The sequence below is a fragment of the Cyanistes caeruleus genome, chromosome 14 (assembly GCF_971803275.1).
Source record: "Cyanistes caeruleus chromosome 14, bCyaCae1.hap1.1, whole genome shotgun sequence".
In the NCBI taxonomy this organism is placed as follows: domain Eukaryota; kingdom Metazoa; phylum Chordata; class Aves; order Passeriformes; family Paridae; genus Cyanistes; species Cyanistes caeruleus.
Genome location: NC_141714.1, coordinates 7,569,401 through 7,585,177, shown reverse-complemented (window position 1 = coordinate 7,585,177; position 15,777 = coordinate 7,569,401). Strand labels below are relative to the sequence as shown.

At 37.9% G+C, this 15,777-nt stretch overlaps 1 protein-coding gene across 17 annotated transcripts in view; it reads right to left on the bottom strand.

Annotated features, from left to right (window-relative positions):
- The window catches only part of MAMLD1 (mastermind like domain containing 1), a 256,179-nt gene that overhangs the window by 223,153 nt on the left and 17,249 nt on the right, over window positions 1–15,777 (bottom strand). The window contains exon 2 of one of the 17 annotated variants that reach the window (XM_086850512.1): window positions 9,730–9,777. The exons of the other annotated variants lie outside the window; for them this stretch is intronic. The gene's annotated coding sequence lies outside the window, so the exon portion shown is untranslated. The remainder of the gene's footprint in view (window positions 1–9,729; window positions 9,778–15,777) is intronic. 17 annotated transcript variants of the gene reach the window in all.

Genomic DNA, 15,777 nt, shown 5'->3' with positions numbered 1-15,777 from the left:
CCCCATCATTTTTATTCATAACTTTACCAAGTAAGTACCCAACTGCAATAGTAAAGGCAACCTCATTTGTACTTCCACATCTGAGAGTGCAAGCCCTGAAAGCAGTGACTGTGAGCTTCTCCCCCTAAAAACTCAGCAGCTGCAGTGACATACTCAACACTCCCTCTTATGTGGATACTAAGGCACATGATTTTCCTTTCTTTCCTAGTTTCTGTTCTTTTCCAGAAACAGTAGAAATGTCTTGACAAAGTACTGAGGAAAACCCAGCCTCTGCAGCAGCAGCCCAGGAGAGGCTCCTGGTGATGTAAGATTATTCATCTGAAAACCCCATGATTCCTCACTTGCAGGGGCTGCTTTCTGTTGAGAGCACTGAAAGGAGGAAGTGGCTGGAGCAGAATACAGAGAACTCGCTGCTCTTACTCAATAACACATTTTCTGTTTCCTCTAATTGCAAAAGTATCTTTATCTGATACAGCACCACAGTCAATATTTGGTGATGTCATCAGTTTCAGCTTCCAGAGCTCATAAACATTATCAGAGTTCACATCTCTCATAGACATCATGTTCTCAAAAATTACTTACTCTGACATGAACCTCATCTTAAAATTCATGGTTCCTAACAAGCATTAAAGCCACCTCTAAAATTTCATTTATCAGACTCTAAAATACAACTACTCTTTTATAGGCCTATTTAAATTTAAAAATAAAAATCTACAGGAAGGGCAATATTTTTAATTAAGTTTCAAACTGAAAAAAGCATATGTTTATACTAAGCAATTCCAGCTTAAGGCTGAAAAGCTGGTGTGCTCACACTGGTCATAGCAAATCTATGAGCATTGCGTTGCATTCTCAAATTACCTTGAGTAATTCCAAACAAACTAGCACAATTTGCAAGACATAAAACATTTGAACAATTAAAAAAATAAATAACTAATAGCTGACAAAAAAAAAACACAACCCTTTTTTTCATGCCTTTAACTCAATGTCCCACTGAGAAAACACTATTGACTTCTAACATGCAATTAAAACTATGTTAAAATTCTCTTCAGTGTTTCTGCAACATCTGCTTCACTGATTGGTGTCAGTAGAGGTAAAATTTTAGTCTTTATTTTGTAGGATTCTGCAGTGACTAGCAGATGCTTAGCTATTGTCCCAAACAGCAGAATCTAAGCAGTCAAGACAACCATATCACAAACAACTGCTAGAATAATCACATAAGTATTCAATGCACTGCTTCCTTCTGCATTCCTTAGATCTCACAAACTATAAAGAAGACAAGAATTTTGTGATGTAATTCTCCTCCTTCACTTCTACATGAGGAATGTAATCTGTTATAACTGTAATAATTAGATCCATCAAACCACATGTGGAAATAGGCCTCTCAAATTTATAAAGACATTTATTCAATCAAGTATCTTAAGTTTCAAAGTTTAAAAGGACAATTATTTAAGTTGAGGATCCACACTGTGCACCCTAACAATTCCCTGACTGTACACAGGCTGCCTGGCCATGAAGTGCAGGGAAAGTATCAATTTCTTCTGTTAGAAAGTCCTTTTGTTGGTGAGATTCAGTTTGTCACCACTATTTTGTGGTTACATAACAGAATAAAAGTCAAAATGTTGGAAAAGGCTGTCACAACTCTCAGCTTAATTTGGCACCTTTGGCTGAGACAAAGAAATAGCCCAATGTGCCAACTTCAGAGGCATCCAGAACTAGGCAAGAACTGTCCCCTCTCCCTGCAGCTCTGCCCAGGCACCTTAGTCCTGGTGCCCAGTATCCCCATGCTTCAGCTACCAAACCTCTCCTGCCAGAACCTCTCAGTTATGAAAATCTGGGCCAGATTCTGTCTTGGTTTTCTAATTTGGAAATTGAGTGAACCAAACTCATTAAACCTGTCCTAGACAGCTTCTGGAGCAAGGTCACCAGAGGTAGAATGCTATGAATTAACATTCCAAAACTTAACCTATTCCTTCCTTTCTTTTAATTAAGCTTCTCTCTCTAAAGAGCTATTTATGGTCATTTATCAAAATGTTTGGTAGCAAAATAGATAAAATAATAAATAATAAATAAAAATCAACGTATTATTATCCTCAAGTTTTAAAAGAAATAAAGCCTAACAATGGTACCTTGAATTTATTCTCTTCTTCCTAGGCTATGACATATAAAGAAAGAAAAGATAGCAGGAACTGTCATACTGTCTCTAATGCAGATGTAAAGAAGATGCAAAGAAAACTCAAATAGCTTTATGGTAGCTGATTAAAAAATGATAATACATAGTTTACCTCTTTGTTAGAGAAAACACTACATATTCTGGATTAACTTGAAAGCGTATGAAATGACCTTGCTGAACTTGTTTGAAGAGCTTCACCAGACCTTCATTCAAATGTTCTGAGATCAGCAGTATTTTTCTGATTGGCAATATCTGCATTTTGATCAGAGACTTGCAGAAAGCACCTGTGCATGTCCAGCTGCTGTGAATGGATCTTGCTGCAGCCAGACTTATGTTATTATTGGCCTGGTTTACATGTAGTCAGCATACTGCTTAATGTCGTCCTGATTCAGACAATCTTACTGCAAGGAGATGAACTTTGTTAGTAGTCAGGCTGTCACAGGCATTGTAATAAAGTCCTTCTTTGGCATCCTTCAAAAGCCTCTCTCGTTCAAAGCTTTACTCCAATCATTGAATCAGGTCGAGACTAAAATCTTATAAAATTAGAACTGCCATCACAATGATCTCACTGCTGCAGTATCTATATATCTATACATTTGTATAGCTATAAAATCCTTTCCCTGGCTCCTTTGCATTATGCTGCAGTATTACCCTAGTGGGAGCTGCTGCTGAATTGTGTGGTGACAGGGTTTGCTTTCATAATCAATTATGAATTCCACTGAAAAAAGAAATCCAATTACTCCCTAGCTCCCAACTATGCCAAGCACGAGAATTTACGGGGCCACACATTCAATCAGATAAGGGAACTGATCCAGCATAAAACTGACCTGCCAAAGAAAATAGTTACACCTCATTTGGGTGATCTCAGGGCCACATGCCAATGGAAATGGGAAGAATCTACCACCAAGAACAAGAACTTACACTGTCTCCATGTCATCATTCCAATTCACCTATGGATTTTCCATTTTCACTTCTCAGAACACTCTGGGCTAGAAAGCCCCCATTTTTACATAGATCGTGTTGCCTGTTCCTATCCATCCAGCTTTATGAGTCTGTATTTGTCTGTACTAAACTAATAGGTAGATTTGTTTGCACAGTCTGAAGTCACGGAGTAACACAAACTACTCTTCATGGGTGCCCTGGCCAGGTCATGACCTGCCACCCAAAAAATTTTACATCACCCTTAGATAGGTGTGATGATTTTATATCTATCTTTCATGTGCACAAATGCAGAGTCAGACCTCCTACCATCCCCACACAAACATGATTAAAAACTCTCCCATTTATACGATGACTCCCTATTAACAACTGCTTTTAGATAACTGTCAGCACTTAATCCACTTAAGATGGGCTTTGCTGATATTGTAGAGGGTTAATTTTTTTATCAGAATGTCACACAGTAGTAAGTCAGATGCTGTACAAAAGCCTATTACATCTACATACACAATAAAGCTCACCCCATTATCACCACAATTTTATGACTTCCAAAGCTTCCAAAGCTACTAAATTCTTTTCCATTTTTTAATATTCCATGTCTAAGTTTTCAACCTTGAACAGTAAGTGAAAAAAAGGAAATTAAATAATTTACCAGTCTGAGATTCTAACCAGTAAATTGCTGTGAATTTGTAACTGCACTATCATTTTCATTGTACTACACTGCCCATTTAGGTGAATGATAACCCAGGAGACAGCACCATGCAGGGCTAGCAAACAAGTAAATCATTTAGATTGCACACTGCTTTCAACTGAAAAAGGGGCAGTAAATCTGTCCTGCCATTGTCTTCTCTTTTGTTGAATTTTCAGGATGGTGTAGTCTTTTCATTGAAACAAATAAAAAAAAATTCTAGAGATTTTATTTATTGTCTGGGTTTCGCACATAATGACTGAGGCTGACCAATGCAAGGCAGTGCCCTAGCAGAATAGGCTCAGCCATTTAAGATCGTGCCAGATATAACACACAGCTGGCTTTAAGTAGATGAGAAAATTCTGGTTACAGCATGGCACCATCTAATGGCTTTGGCTTTAATTGCAAGAACTGAAACAGTGTTAAGTGCTGGCCGTACAAATTGCCCTTCTGTCATTACTTTGCTCACCCACCTCACTATGTAGAAAAGCTGTATGGAACTGAAAAAAAAAAAGAGGAAATAATGTAAGTTGAAAATATAAATCTGGGCTGACAACTTACATGGTAGTACCAACTGCAACCTATTTTTAAGCCATGACTGAACACTTCAGTTCCAAGAGAAGTATTTTAACACAAACAAAATTTAGGTATACAAAGAGCACAGTGTTGTCTATACACAAAAAGCAAAATACTGTATTTTCATAGAACCATTAAATAGTTTGGGTTAGAAGGGACCTCAAAGGCCATCTAATTCCATCCCCAGTTCCATGAGCAGGGAACATTCCACTAGACCAGGTTGCTCAAAGCTCCATCCAGCCTGGCCCTGAACATTTTCAGGGACAGGGCATCCACAGCTTCTCTGGGAAATCATTGCCAGGGCCTTGCAATTCTCACAGAGAATAATTTCTACCTAACATCTAATCTAAAGCTACTGTGTTAGTTTGAAGCCATTCCCCCTTGTCCTGCCACTATAGGCCCTTGTACATAGTCCCTCTCTATCATTTGTGTGGCCTCCCTTCAGGCACTACAAAGTCACAATTCAGTCACCCCAAAGCCTTCTCCTCTTCAGGCTGAATGGTCCCAGTTCTCTCACCCTTTCCACACAGCAGAGATGCTCCAAATCTCTATCACCTTGGTCACCTCCTATGGACTTGCTTCAACACATCAATGTCCTCTCTGTGTGGGGGACCCCAAAATTTCTAACTTACTTTTGGATAATTTCTGCTAAGAAAAAGTATGCTTAGATTTTACATTATTTTGCATGGTGGAATTTCACATTTCTTTGAAATTATGCTAAGAACCACATAACTTTGTACAATACTGTGACAACTTCTCTTTTGATTTGCTTGTCAGCAAGTTAAAGGTAAGAGGTAATCAGGACACTTGTGTTGCATTCCCATCTGCTGGTGACTTCCTGTGTTATACTGAGCAGATCAGTATGGCTGCATGAAAATAGTTTTTGTTGCAAGTATGGAAATGCTAATATTAAAATTCCTTGTAAGCATGACAATGGTTTAATAATCTTTTAAGTATATCAAGAACTAAAAATATGCATTGTCATGAGAAAAAACATTGTTATATAACAATTTCCTTGTAGGATATGCAATGGCAAGAATCTATGCTCAGAATAGCTACAACATAGGCAGAAATCTTCATTTGAATATTGTCATTTAAGGCCACGACTGACATTTAGATGTTAATAAAAACCATGTGGTGCTTGAAAGTGAAAGGCTCCAAAACTTTACCATTCCATCAATCCCATTCAACACCATTAAAACATAGTTTAAACCTATGAAAAAGGGTGATTGAACAGTGGAACAGGTTCCCTGAAGAGGCTTTGTGGCCTCTGCTCTTGGAGGTACTGAAAAGCAAGCACACCTCAGCCCTGGACATCCTGCTGTAGCTGCCCTTGCTCTGAGCAGGGTTGGACTGGTTGTTCTCCAGAGGTGCCTGCCCACTTCTGGGTCTGTGATTTTCTAAAATTTCTATTGCTGCTTTAGAAAAAAACCCCAAAACCTCAATGCATTATTAAATTGTGTTCATCTCCAAATCTTGTGATGATCCTTCAAATCCTCTAAGATTTAAAAAAGTTCTCTCTTTTATAAATATTTAGGATAATATCTCAGGATAGCCAGGGAGTGTACTACTGGAAAGATTCAATACTGGATCTGGAGCTAACAATGGCTCCAGAGACAAGCTAAACGTAATGAAAATGTTTCAAATCACTGAAGTGGAATTCAGTCACAGCTGGTATATTCCATAAAATACAGATTTTTTTTAATTTAAAAAATAACCTGTTGAATAAACCAGAAAAAAATTAAAGGCAGATCTATAATGTAATTTAACTGCTCTCACATATTGAAAATGTATTTACAAAAGTTCTAAGAATTGAAATAACAATTTTTGAAAATAGTGACTAGATGTACAAAATCTAGTGATAGAGAAATAGAGTTAACACACATACCCCAAACCTCTTCTCTTTTATACTTTAAGAGACACAGTCAGAAAATCTCCTTGCTACCATTTTCTTCAGACAGGCTCTCATGTGTTCAACATATGTCCAACTAACCAGTTGTTCTTGTGACCACTGCCGCCTTGAGCCTGTTCATATCACTACTGCAAAAGCCTCTGCTGGCTCAGCTGTAATTTGGTTGTCCCCTTTTACGGTTAGTGTGGAACTTTGGAAGTGCAGCTGAGTCTGACTCATGTTCCAAGCAGCAGGATGTGTACGGATACACACACTTTGGCAAAGCCTAAAGCACCATGACACTGCATTTCTGAGATCCCTCAGGTCAAACCGGATCCCAAACACAGCCTTGAGGTCTGTGATTCCCAGATGCACTAACACGCTAGTCCAGCTCATAGCAAACTGAGATATGGATAGGAAACTGCTGCTTCCAATGCTTTGAACAGTTAAAATAATGGTGACTTGGACAGGAGCAGAGTGTGTGCCACAACCTGCACAGATAAGAGTCTAGCAAAGGAGACAGTCTGAAATACACTGATATTAACTGAAAGAGTAGATACATTATTCAAACATAAAACATTTTTAAAAATCAAAGTGGTTTTTTTTTAGTGTACTAGAAGCACCTGCCTGTGAAAAAAACCCTCAAACATAAAATAATTGAATAGTCGCAGAACTGAGTATTATATATAATATATATATATTATAACTTCGCATTTATGTAATGTATTTCTCTAAATATATATCTGTTCCAACTACAGAATCTTGCAATTGGAATATAAAAGCCCTCTGGAAAATTTAAATATAAAAATGTAGACATAGTTTTTCTTTACAGGTATATTTGGAGAAGGAAGAAAGTGAAACAACAGCCTGAGGCATTGACAATAAGTTCTTTCCAGCTGGAAACACCATGCACATAAGGTTACCTTGCTTTACAAGGTAAGCAGAGGAATAGATTTACGACTGGTTGTACAAACACACAACAAAAGATCACCATAGGGTATGCATGGGGAAATAAGTAATAAATGCATAAATGTCTAGGTGTATTTTTTGTATGAGAAGAAATCAGAGCATTTGGCAATGGCTGGCATTAAAACTAGGGAGAAAGATTCACCATCTTCCTACATTGAAGAGAAAACAACACAGATCCAGACTCAGGGGAATGCCTCCTGTTTGGTAGAAATATTTGTAAAGTTGTATCCCTTATGCTGACTTTAAAATATGACTTCTGTGAAATTCTTCCTCTTTCTTCAATACATTGTTCAAGCTTGATAGCAGAGAACAGACCTTTCAACAAATAGCACACTTTCCTTTCTGCATAAATTAGGCTCATCTTCAATCTGCATAAATTAGGACAATCTTCATCCAGGGGTTGAAAAAACTGATTCTGTAAATATTCTGCGCTCCACTCTCAGTCAGAATATCTGCTTTCCCCACTTCTATAAAATCATGTCACATTCCTATTGAAGTGTTAAGTAGAAAGAAAATGCAAATTGCTGTTCACATTGAATGACAGTTTAGAGGGTTTGGGTAGCACAATTCAGAAACTCTACATTATTTTACTGCTTGCATGTCTGTCCTCTGCTACTGACTGCTCCAACTGCAGTGCTACACACTCCTCAGAAAACAACTAATTCATAATTTGTTATTTGAACATTTTTTTTTCTTACCAGAATACTTAAACAAATTTTCTCCTAACTAGTTCCTCTAATAAAAAATCCATTTCCTTTTCAATGTCTAGCCCTTTGTATTTTATACATACAAATATTATATCATACCCTGTGGTTTTAAAATTAGTAATTTGGATACTTCAACAAGGAAAAAACCTATTTTCTCCTTTGTATAAAAAGATGCCTTTCTGAAGAATGCCTGTGCAGATCTGATAATGCTCCTACAACAGAATGCTCATCACATCTACCCAGGAAGAAAAAGTTTCTCAGCAGCTACTATCTGTTGTTTCTCCTATTGCTGTATTTTGTAAGACAGTAAACCCTCTGCTGGCACTGTTCACTTTCCCTGAATTGCTAACTGTATTACCAGAACTGGCTTCTCTTGCTGTATGTGCTCCCTCCGCATAAAGCTCATCCCCTTCAACCTGTTCTCAGGAAAATGACATTATATAAGTAATTCTGTCCTCTACATTCAGTATATTCTTCAGCTTACATTTGCCTAGGCTGTTTATCAGGGAGACCAAACATCTTGTAATATAAAATGTAACTCAAAGGACTTTCATATATGATTCACTTTATTATCTTGCTGTGATGATTTACCCTGGAACTGCCAAACTAAAGAGTTCAGACTATGTATTCGCTACTGACCAAAAACCTTTTCTCTGAATTTTCTTTCTAGGAAACAAAGGACCTAGCAAACAAAGGAATAGCATTGAGGGTTTGACACTATGCTGCAGCAAACATGACTGTATCAGTTGGCATGAAATGTAGATGAATGGTTTGAAATAGATGCTGAACTGGAAGCATGTATTATACACCAGCTTTAAGCTATATGAACCAGTCAAGTAATAGTTTTCAGTTATTAATGTCTTTACAATAGAATTGAGTTTTAATTCAAGCGCTTTAGAAGGCCAGAGGCCCATAAACATGCCAAACTTCTACCCTTTTTGTTCCAGCTGAATGGCTTGCAGGGCACTAAGCAAGACATTGTCAGCGGCAGCAAAGCCACACTGTACAGAAAACTTCACAGTACAAGCGCTGTTTCTTCAGCCTATCTATTTTGACTTATACCGGGCTAATGTAGGTGGATTTATCATGAATTAATACTGTTATAAATTTGTATTGTGATATTGGCTTTCGCAGATGAATATTATATATTAAATACTTTTTAGCTATGTATGTACTTTTTTTCTTGCTAACAAGTCTCAAGTTTAAAAGAATTTCCTAGGTACAAGGCAAGGAAACCCCAGAGGGCAAGGACACTGGGGCCCAAGTTGTTATCAGGAGAACAATAGAACCCAAACTCTTATCAGCGGAAGATATGAAGACCAGCTGCCCTTAGGGGAAGGATGAGGGTCCTGGACTGTTATCAACAAGTGACCATGTGCAAAAGAAAGGAAACCAAACTCCAAAATAATGCTCATCAGCAAGAATAATGATGACCAGCAAAAATAAATGCTGTCCAGCAGAAAATAAAAATTGTGCAAAAGCATGATCTAAGAAGGCGGAACCAGGGAGGGGACGCTTTGAATATGCATTAAACCCTCACAGCAGGAGGGGATAAAAAGAGTGTTCCCAAGATACCAGGTGTGTTCCTGGCAACCCACCAGGGCACCCGGCCGTTTTAACCCTTTGCTTTATTTCTTTTGTCTCCTAATTGTCTTTTGTTTATATTAAATTCTTTTTATAATTTATTAAGTGAATCTCGTTTTTAAGAATACTACAATGAATACAGCAAAGTCAAAGAAAGTTCAGCTGCCTACACACAAAATATAAGGCACTGAATATGTTCACTGCTTACCAGCTTCAGGTTCTGAAGATTCATTCCCAATGTCTATTTTTCAGGCAGCTGAAATAACATTCAAGGAAGTGATTAGAACATAATTAAATCATTTCAGAGTAGTTTTACGCTGTATATGTAGAAAGAATGTACAAAGCTTTGTCTTAAAGTGTCATTAATGAAACAAAAACCTTGGGAGAATGATTGTCATTATGTTTGTACATAAATTATCTGCCACTGTAAGCTAAAAAAAGGCATTTTATAAGAGGAAAGGAAAGAAGTATAAATGTTGAGGAGACCATACTTACAGATCTTTTTTCAGTAGTGTCCTATGGCATACAATATACTCTTAACCAAACAGTGACTATGTTTTAATTTAATTTCTACAGTTCTTAGCAGAATTCTCAAGACAGTGGAATAATCGGCACACAGAAGGGTGAGCAGTCCAGAGCCTCCCCAAAGGAGATCCCTCACCCCGCATTTCAATCACTCGGGAATGTATGAATAATGAAGAGGTTACACTATATGTAATACAGATATAAAATAACTTGGATACATTACAATGCTGTCTGCTTAACATGATTCCAAACTTCTTTACCTCTAAATCTCCCCACTAACTCTATTCTGGTATTATCAGCAAAGCTGAAAGGGGCAAATAAAGCAAGGGAGAGAAGCATAAAAAAGGCCATACCATTAACTCAGATAAAATGAATAGTCACTTATAGCACTTCAAACCATTCTTAAAATTCATGGAAACTGTGCTTATGTGAAGTCTCACTCCTGCACAGTCTTCTCTTAATTACTTTTCAGTGGAATTTCTTCTGTGACCAGCAGCTCTAATAATCAGGCACTACAGATGGGTTCTGCTCTACTGGTGCTCGGGTGGTCACAATGATGCCTGACAGACTGTACAGATGAGAGGATGTGTGTAATACTGGAAAGGAGTAGAAAACTACAAATCTGTTTTCCATAACCTGTCTGTCCTTTTACTCTCAATGGGTGATTTTGCAGTGGCATAGTGCAGGGTTTGCACACCCCATTATATGAGTCTGGAACGAGCTCATGGGCTGTTGGGTACCTAATCAGCCTCTCCCAGTGTTGAGGGTTAGGTGTCCTTTTTTTTTTTTGTTTTGTCGTTCTGGCCTGCCCATGGAATTTTTACCCATTAGCTGCGGAGACAACCTAACTGTGGGTATTTAGTGGGTGATTGATAAAGGACAAAGAGTGGCCGGGCCCTGGGGGGGAAGGGGGCAGGAAAGGAGGGTGGGGACAGTTTTTTGGCTGGCTTTCTTCGGCTTCGGAAAAAGACATTTCGTTTTGCTGGGTCACGGAGCTGTTGCACTGGGGAGAAGCGAATTCGCCATCACCCAGACGGAGCTGCTGCTGCTTCTCCTTCTCCCCTCTTTGTTGGTGGCCTCGCACCCCCTGTCCTGCCGGGACGTGTGGCAGTGCCAGGCACCGCCACGGAGCTGCTGATCCACCTCAGCCACCGGCCCAGGATCTCAGCTCATCCCTGCTGATCCACCTCAGCCACCGGCCCAGGATCTCAGCTCATCCCTGCTGTTCCAGCTGAGTGTTCCTCAGAGCCCTGCAGGAGCACCGGCACTGACTGCCCGAGGGGTTTGTGAAGCAAAGCCTCTCCTCCATCCCTTCCCATCTCAGCCGAGAAAGCTGCCACGGGGTCCCTGGTTCTGTTTTGTTGTTAATGCTGTAGTTATTGTTGTTTGTTTGCCTGGTTATACTAGTAAAGAACTGTTATTCCTATCCCCAGATCTCTGCCCCTTGATTTCAGAATTATAATAATTCGGAGGGAGGGGGGTCTACATTCTTTCATCCCAAGGGAGGCTCCTGCTCTCCCTAGCAGACACCTGTCTTCGAGAACCAAGACACCCAGCGGCAAACAAGAGACTTCAAAGGATGAACAAAAAAAGAAGAGCCCTGCTTAATTAGTGCTCAGCTAAGAGGAGCAGACTTGGGGGAAGACAGAACTGATCCCTGAGAGTCCCTTGGTAGAGAGGAAGGCCTGGCAAAAGCTGATCCCTTCTTTGGCTGCCAATGCTCAACTTCAGCTTCCCTGAGCCACGGCAGCACAGACACTTCCATCAGTCAGCAGTTCAGAGAGAAGAACAAAGAATCTGCTGTCAAAACACCTTAGAAACAAACAAAAATGGAACACTTTTGTATGTCCCAGTCTCATTTTACATACACCAAGAGAATAGAAGTTGCCCTATCTTAAGCAGAGGATTACATCCATTCATTCGGGTACAGGGTTGTGTGGAGCAGCAGAATGAAGCTGCAAAACGCTTTTAAACATTAACTTCGTAAACTTTTGTGCCTTTTATTATAAAATATATTAAAATATTTGGTTTTGTCTTAACAGGTGTTTTTAGTTCTTTTTCTTCCTTACTTTTTACCTAAAAAATGTCAGAAACGAAATCTGGTCTTCGGTGACTTGCCCATGAGAGTGGACAGTATATGAAGAGAGAACAATCTTCTAAGACAAACATATATTCATAAGGAGCTTATAAATAGATACTAAATAAAGGAACAGATGAATCCTGAGTTTCTCTTACAGAATTTCTGCTTCCCAGAATTATGAACCACATACATATCTTATCTGTCTCTTTTCAGGTTATCAATATATTACTAAAAACAATATTTTTTTTAAAAAAGTCAGGAAAAATGGAAAATATAACCAATTAAAGTTTCAATGGATTTTTATACCTGCTCCTTGTGTTTAGCAGAAATGGATTATGAGAAAATAATGTTCCAGAAGAATTTTTTTATAGAAGATTTCACTATCAAACCAGCTAGATGTTTTCTGCTTAACTGTTTTATGTATGCATGTGTACACGTGAATATATTTAAATAAAACCATTTTGTCCTTTTGTTTGGTACAATTAATTTTAACTTTAAATGTTCTTTCTCAATTCAATTTTTCTCACTCCAGCTGCATCTTAGATCAAAGTTGGGATAACTAGGTACACAGATATCAACAGAATATACCATTTGAGTGTAGAGACCTCCAATATGAATATTTTTTCTTAGAAACCTTTTAAATTCTTTCCTGCATCTTACTGTGTTGGAAACAAAGTAGATTGATTTCTCATAATATCCAGGAGAATTCAAGGCATTGACAGCTGAGGAAAGGGACACAGAAGCTTTGGAGACATTAAAATAAAGGAGACAAGAGTTTAAAAACAGCATCTACACAAACTGCTTCACATCCTATATTATGAAACCTACTCACGTCTAGAGGATACTTACACTTTGTTTTCAAAGACCAAATGAAGCGCACAGTCAGATTTATCATATGCTTCAAAAAAAGAAAGATCTATTCTCTGAATAAGGAATCCATGCTCTAATGCACAGCAAAACCAATGTACAATTTTCGCATTTCACATTATTCATACTGAGTATCATAGAGGTGCACAAGCATTTACAAGCAGGTTAATTCACAGACAGGGAAATAAAAGTCATGTTAATAACAGAAATCTGTAAAAACTGAAGTCCTTAGAATAGAGGTTTTAAAAGCAAGCAGAATTAAAATTGTGTGGCTGTTCACCACAAGGTAACTGAGGGAAAAAATGTTAAGTATGGATAAACTCTGGTGACAGTGTCTGTTTATTCTTTATCTTAAGACTAACCAAGTAGAGCATAATCAAAATATTAAAATAAAGAATATGACAGAAAATTAATTCATAAAATTGAGAGATTAACTTCTGTCTCTCCTAATCTGTTTTATAAGCTCTTGACAATCAAGGACCTTCTGTAAAAATACCCAAGACTTGGGGTTTAAAACACAATGAATAAAATCTAATTTAGAAAAACTTGATTCCTGTATTTAAAAAAGCCCAAAAAGCAGAAAAGTATCATGATCTAAAAAGGAAAGGAAAACAGCATATGGGAAATACTGCTAAAACAGAAAAAAATATAATCTTTTCATTTAATGCAGATCCAAGTTCAGCATGAAGATTGCCATTAAAATATTGCCTAAAAGTAAAGGGGAAAAGGGAACCTATATTAGCTTCAGCTGCTTCAAAAGAAGGGGTATCTATATCATTAAGATATTAACTAGTATCTATTTAGTATTAACTTTTCACCTTAATCATTGCTTACATTAAATACATAACAGAGTAAGAGTAATGATGGTATAAAAAATAAAGATGTTAATTTCACATCTTCTCCTGAAACAGTCTTGTAAGTATATGCAATGTAAAACTCATGTATCTGAATTAAGAATGTGTTCGTTTTGCCACCTAAACAAAACTAATATAATATCCATAAGGCAATTATAAGACATTTCATTAAAAACTAGTGCTATGCTTTCCTTCTGTTAAGTCAGTCTTTCAGAACTTGATATCGGTCTAATAAACTAAGGACCTGTACTTTATTTTAAAAAATCCTTCAGGATCCCTTGCAGAGTCTTGTAAAACTAGGAATATTTAATGCAGCACCTCACAAAGTTGGCAAGTCTGATTATTATAATTCACATATCTAAAATCTCTACGCACTTTCAGTTTAACACAGACTGGTTCCCAAACTTCTGTTCCAACAAACCACTGTCACACTTGATACTGATATTTTAATTGGAAGCTGATCATCTTCAGGCTGCTCCTCACTGGCATCACCATAAGCACAGGCCTGTGTGCATTCACTTCCTACCCTGTACTATTTCTACTATCAGTGTAAGGTAAACTTTAGAAATTTGGCAATTCAGTTTTTCTAACCAGCTGATAAACAATTACCAGTTTTTCTTTTACAGAAAAATATATTTAAATTCATTCAGAACACCTATTTAAACATTAGACATGCTGGAACTGTAGTCTACCTAACCATAATGAATAACTATTAAAATGCAACTATAAATAAAACTCTTTATTGGAAAAGTTCCTCATCATGCAGTTCATTTGATGCCGTGGTCTGCTTATAAATAACAAAAGTCCAGTAACTCCTATAGAATCTACCAGAAACACTGCCACTTCACAACTTTCAACCCCAAACCCTGCCTTTGAAAATCTGGGATAATGATTAGTGCAGGATGCCCTTAAAAAGAACAAATCCAGTCTCTAGTTCCAGAGGTGGAATTTTCAGCCATATCACAGTTCAAAAAGTGTCCCCTCTCATACAAATAACTGCTGCCTAGGGAACTTAAATCTTCTGGGTATTGAGTTCAAAGTACTCAGAATATTTAGCGTGAAAACTCACCAGGTTATATTTCAGGTTATAAGTTAGAAAAAAACAAAGGGAACAAAAGGCATCCTTGGTCTCCTGTTGCTTCAGAAGCGTAATCTTACACAACTAAGTGTGACCCAGTAACAAACTGGCAGCCACACATTTTTTTTCAGAGGAAATTATTATTCAGCTATTTCTTTTGGTTGCTTTCTTCACACAATGCATATTTCTTCATGCTTTCCTGGGTTGAAGGTCAGTCAATTAGCTCTCCTCCAAGTCTCATTATAATTCATTGAACTGTTAATTTGTTAGGCTGGCTATCATGAAAACATAAATGTGAACAACAGTTTACTGGGGATATTTTAACACTTATTCCCTCATTTTTCTTACTGCTAATCTATGACTACAGAAAGGAAAGGGTATTAGATGTATTTCTGTTATTATGCATGTAGGTTTTGAAAACAGGTCTGTAACTGACCGATAGAATTCTGTGGGATTTCCCAGAGAAAAAGAAGAAAGCCACTCCAAAACAATTTTCCCAAGTCTTTCAAGGTACAGCAGCACCACTAGCAGGTGACAGGCAGTGCAAGGGGAATCACTACCAAAAGGAATTGACTCCTGTGCTATGCTTAGTACTGTGCCTGCATCTTGAACTGATTGGGATGAAAGAAATATGAAGACTCCAGGCATCTCCATCTACTCACAAAATTATAATGTTTCTCCCATGCATGCCACTTCCACAGAGACATCAATCACAAGAATCCTTTATTACCAACCAGCTGGGGAAAGCCCTATGGGATTCCTTTCCCCTGTAAAGCAGCACAGGTATCTGTCACCACTTTCCTCCACATCTTTTTGCTTCTACTCCATTGCAAATCTTAATGCAGCAATGGA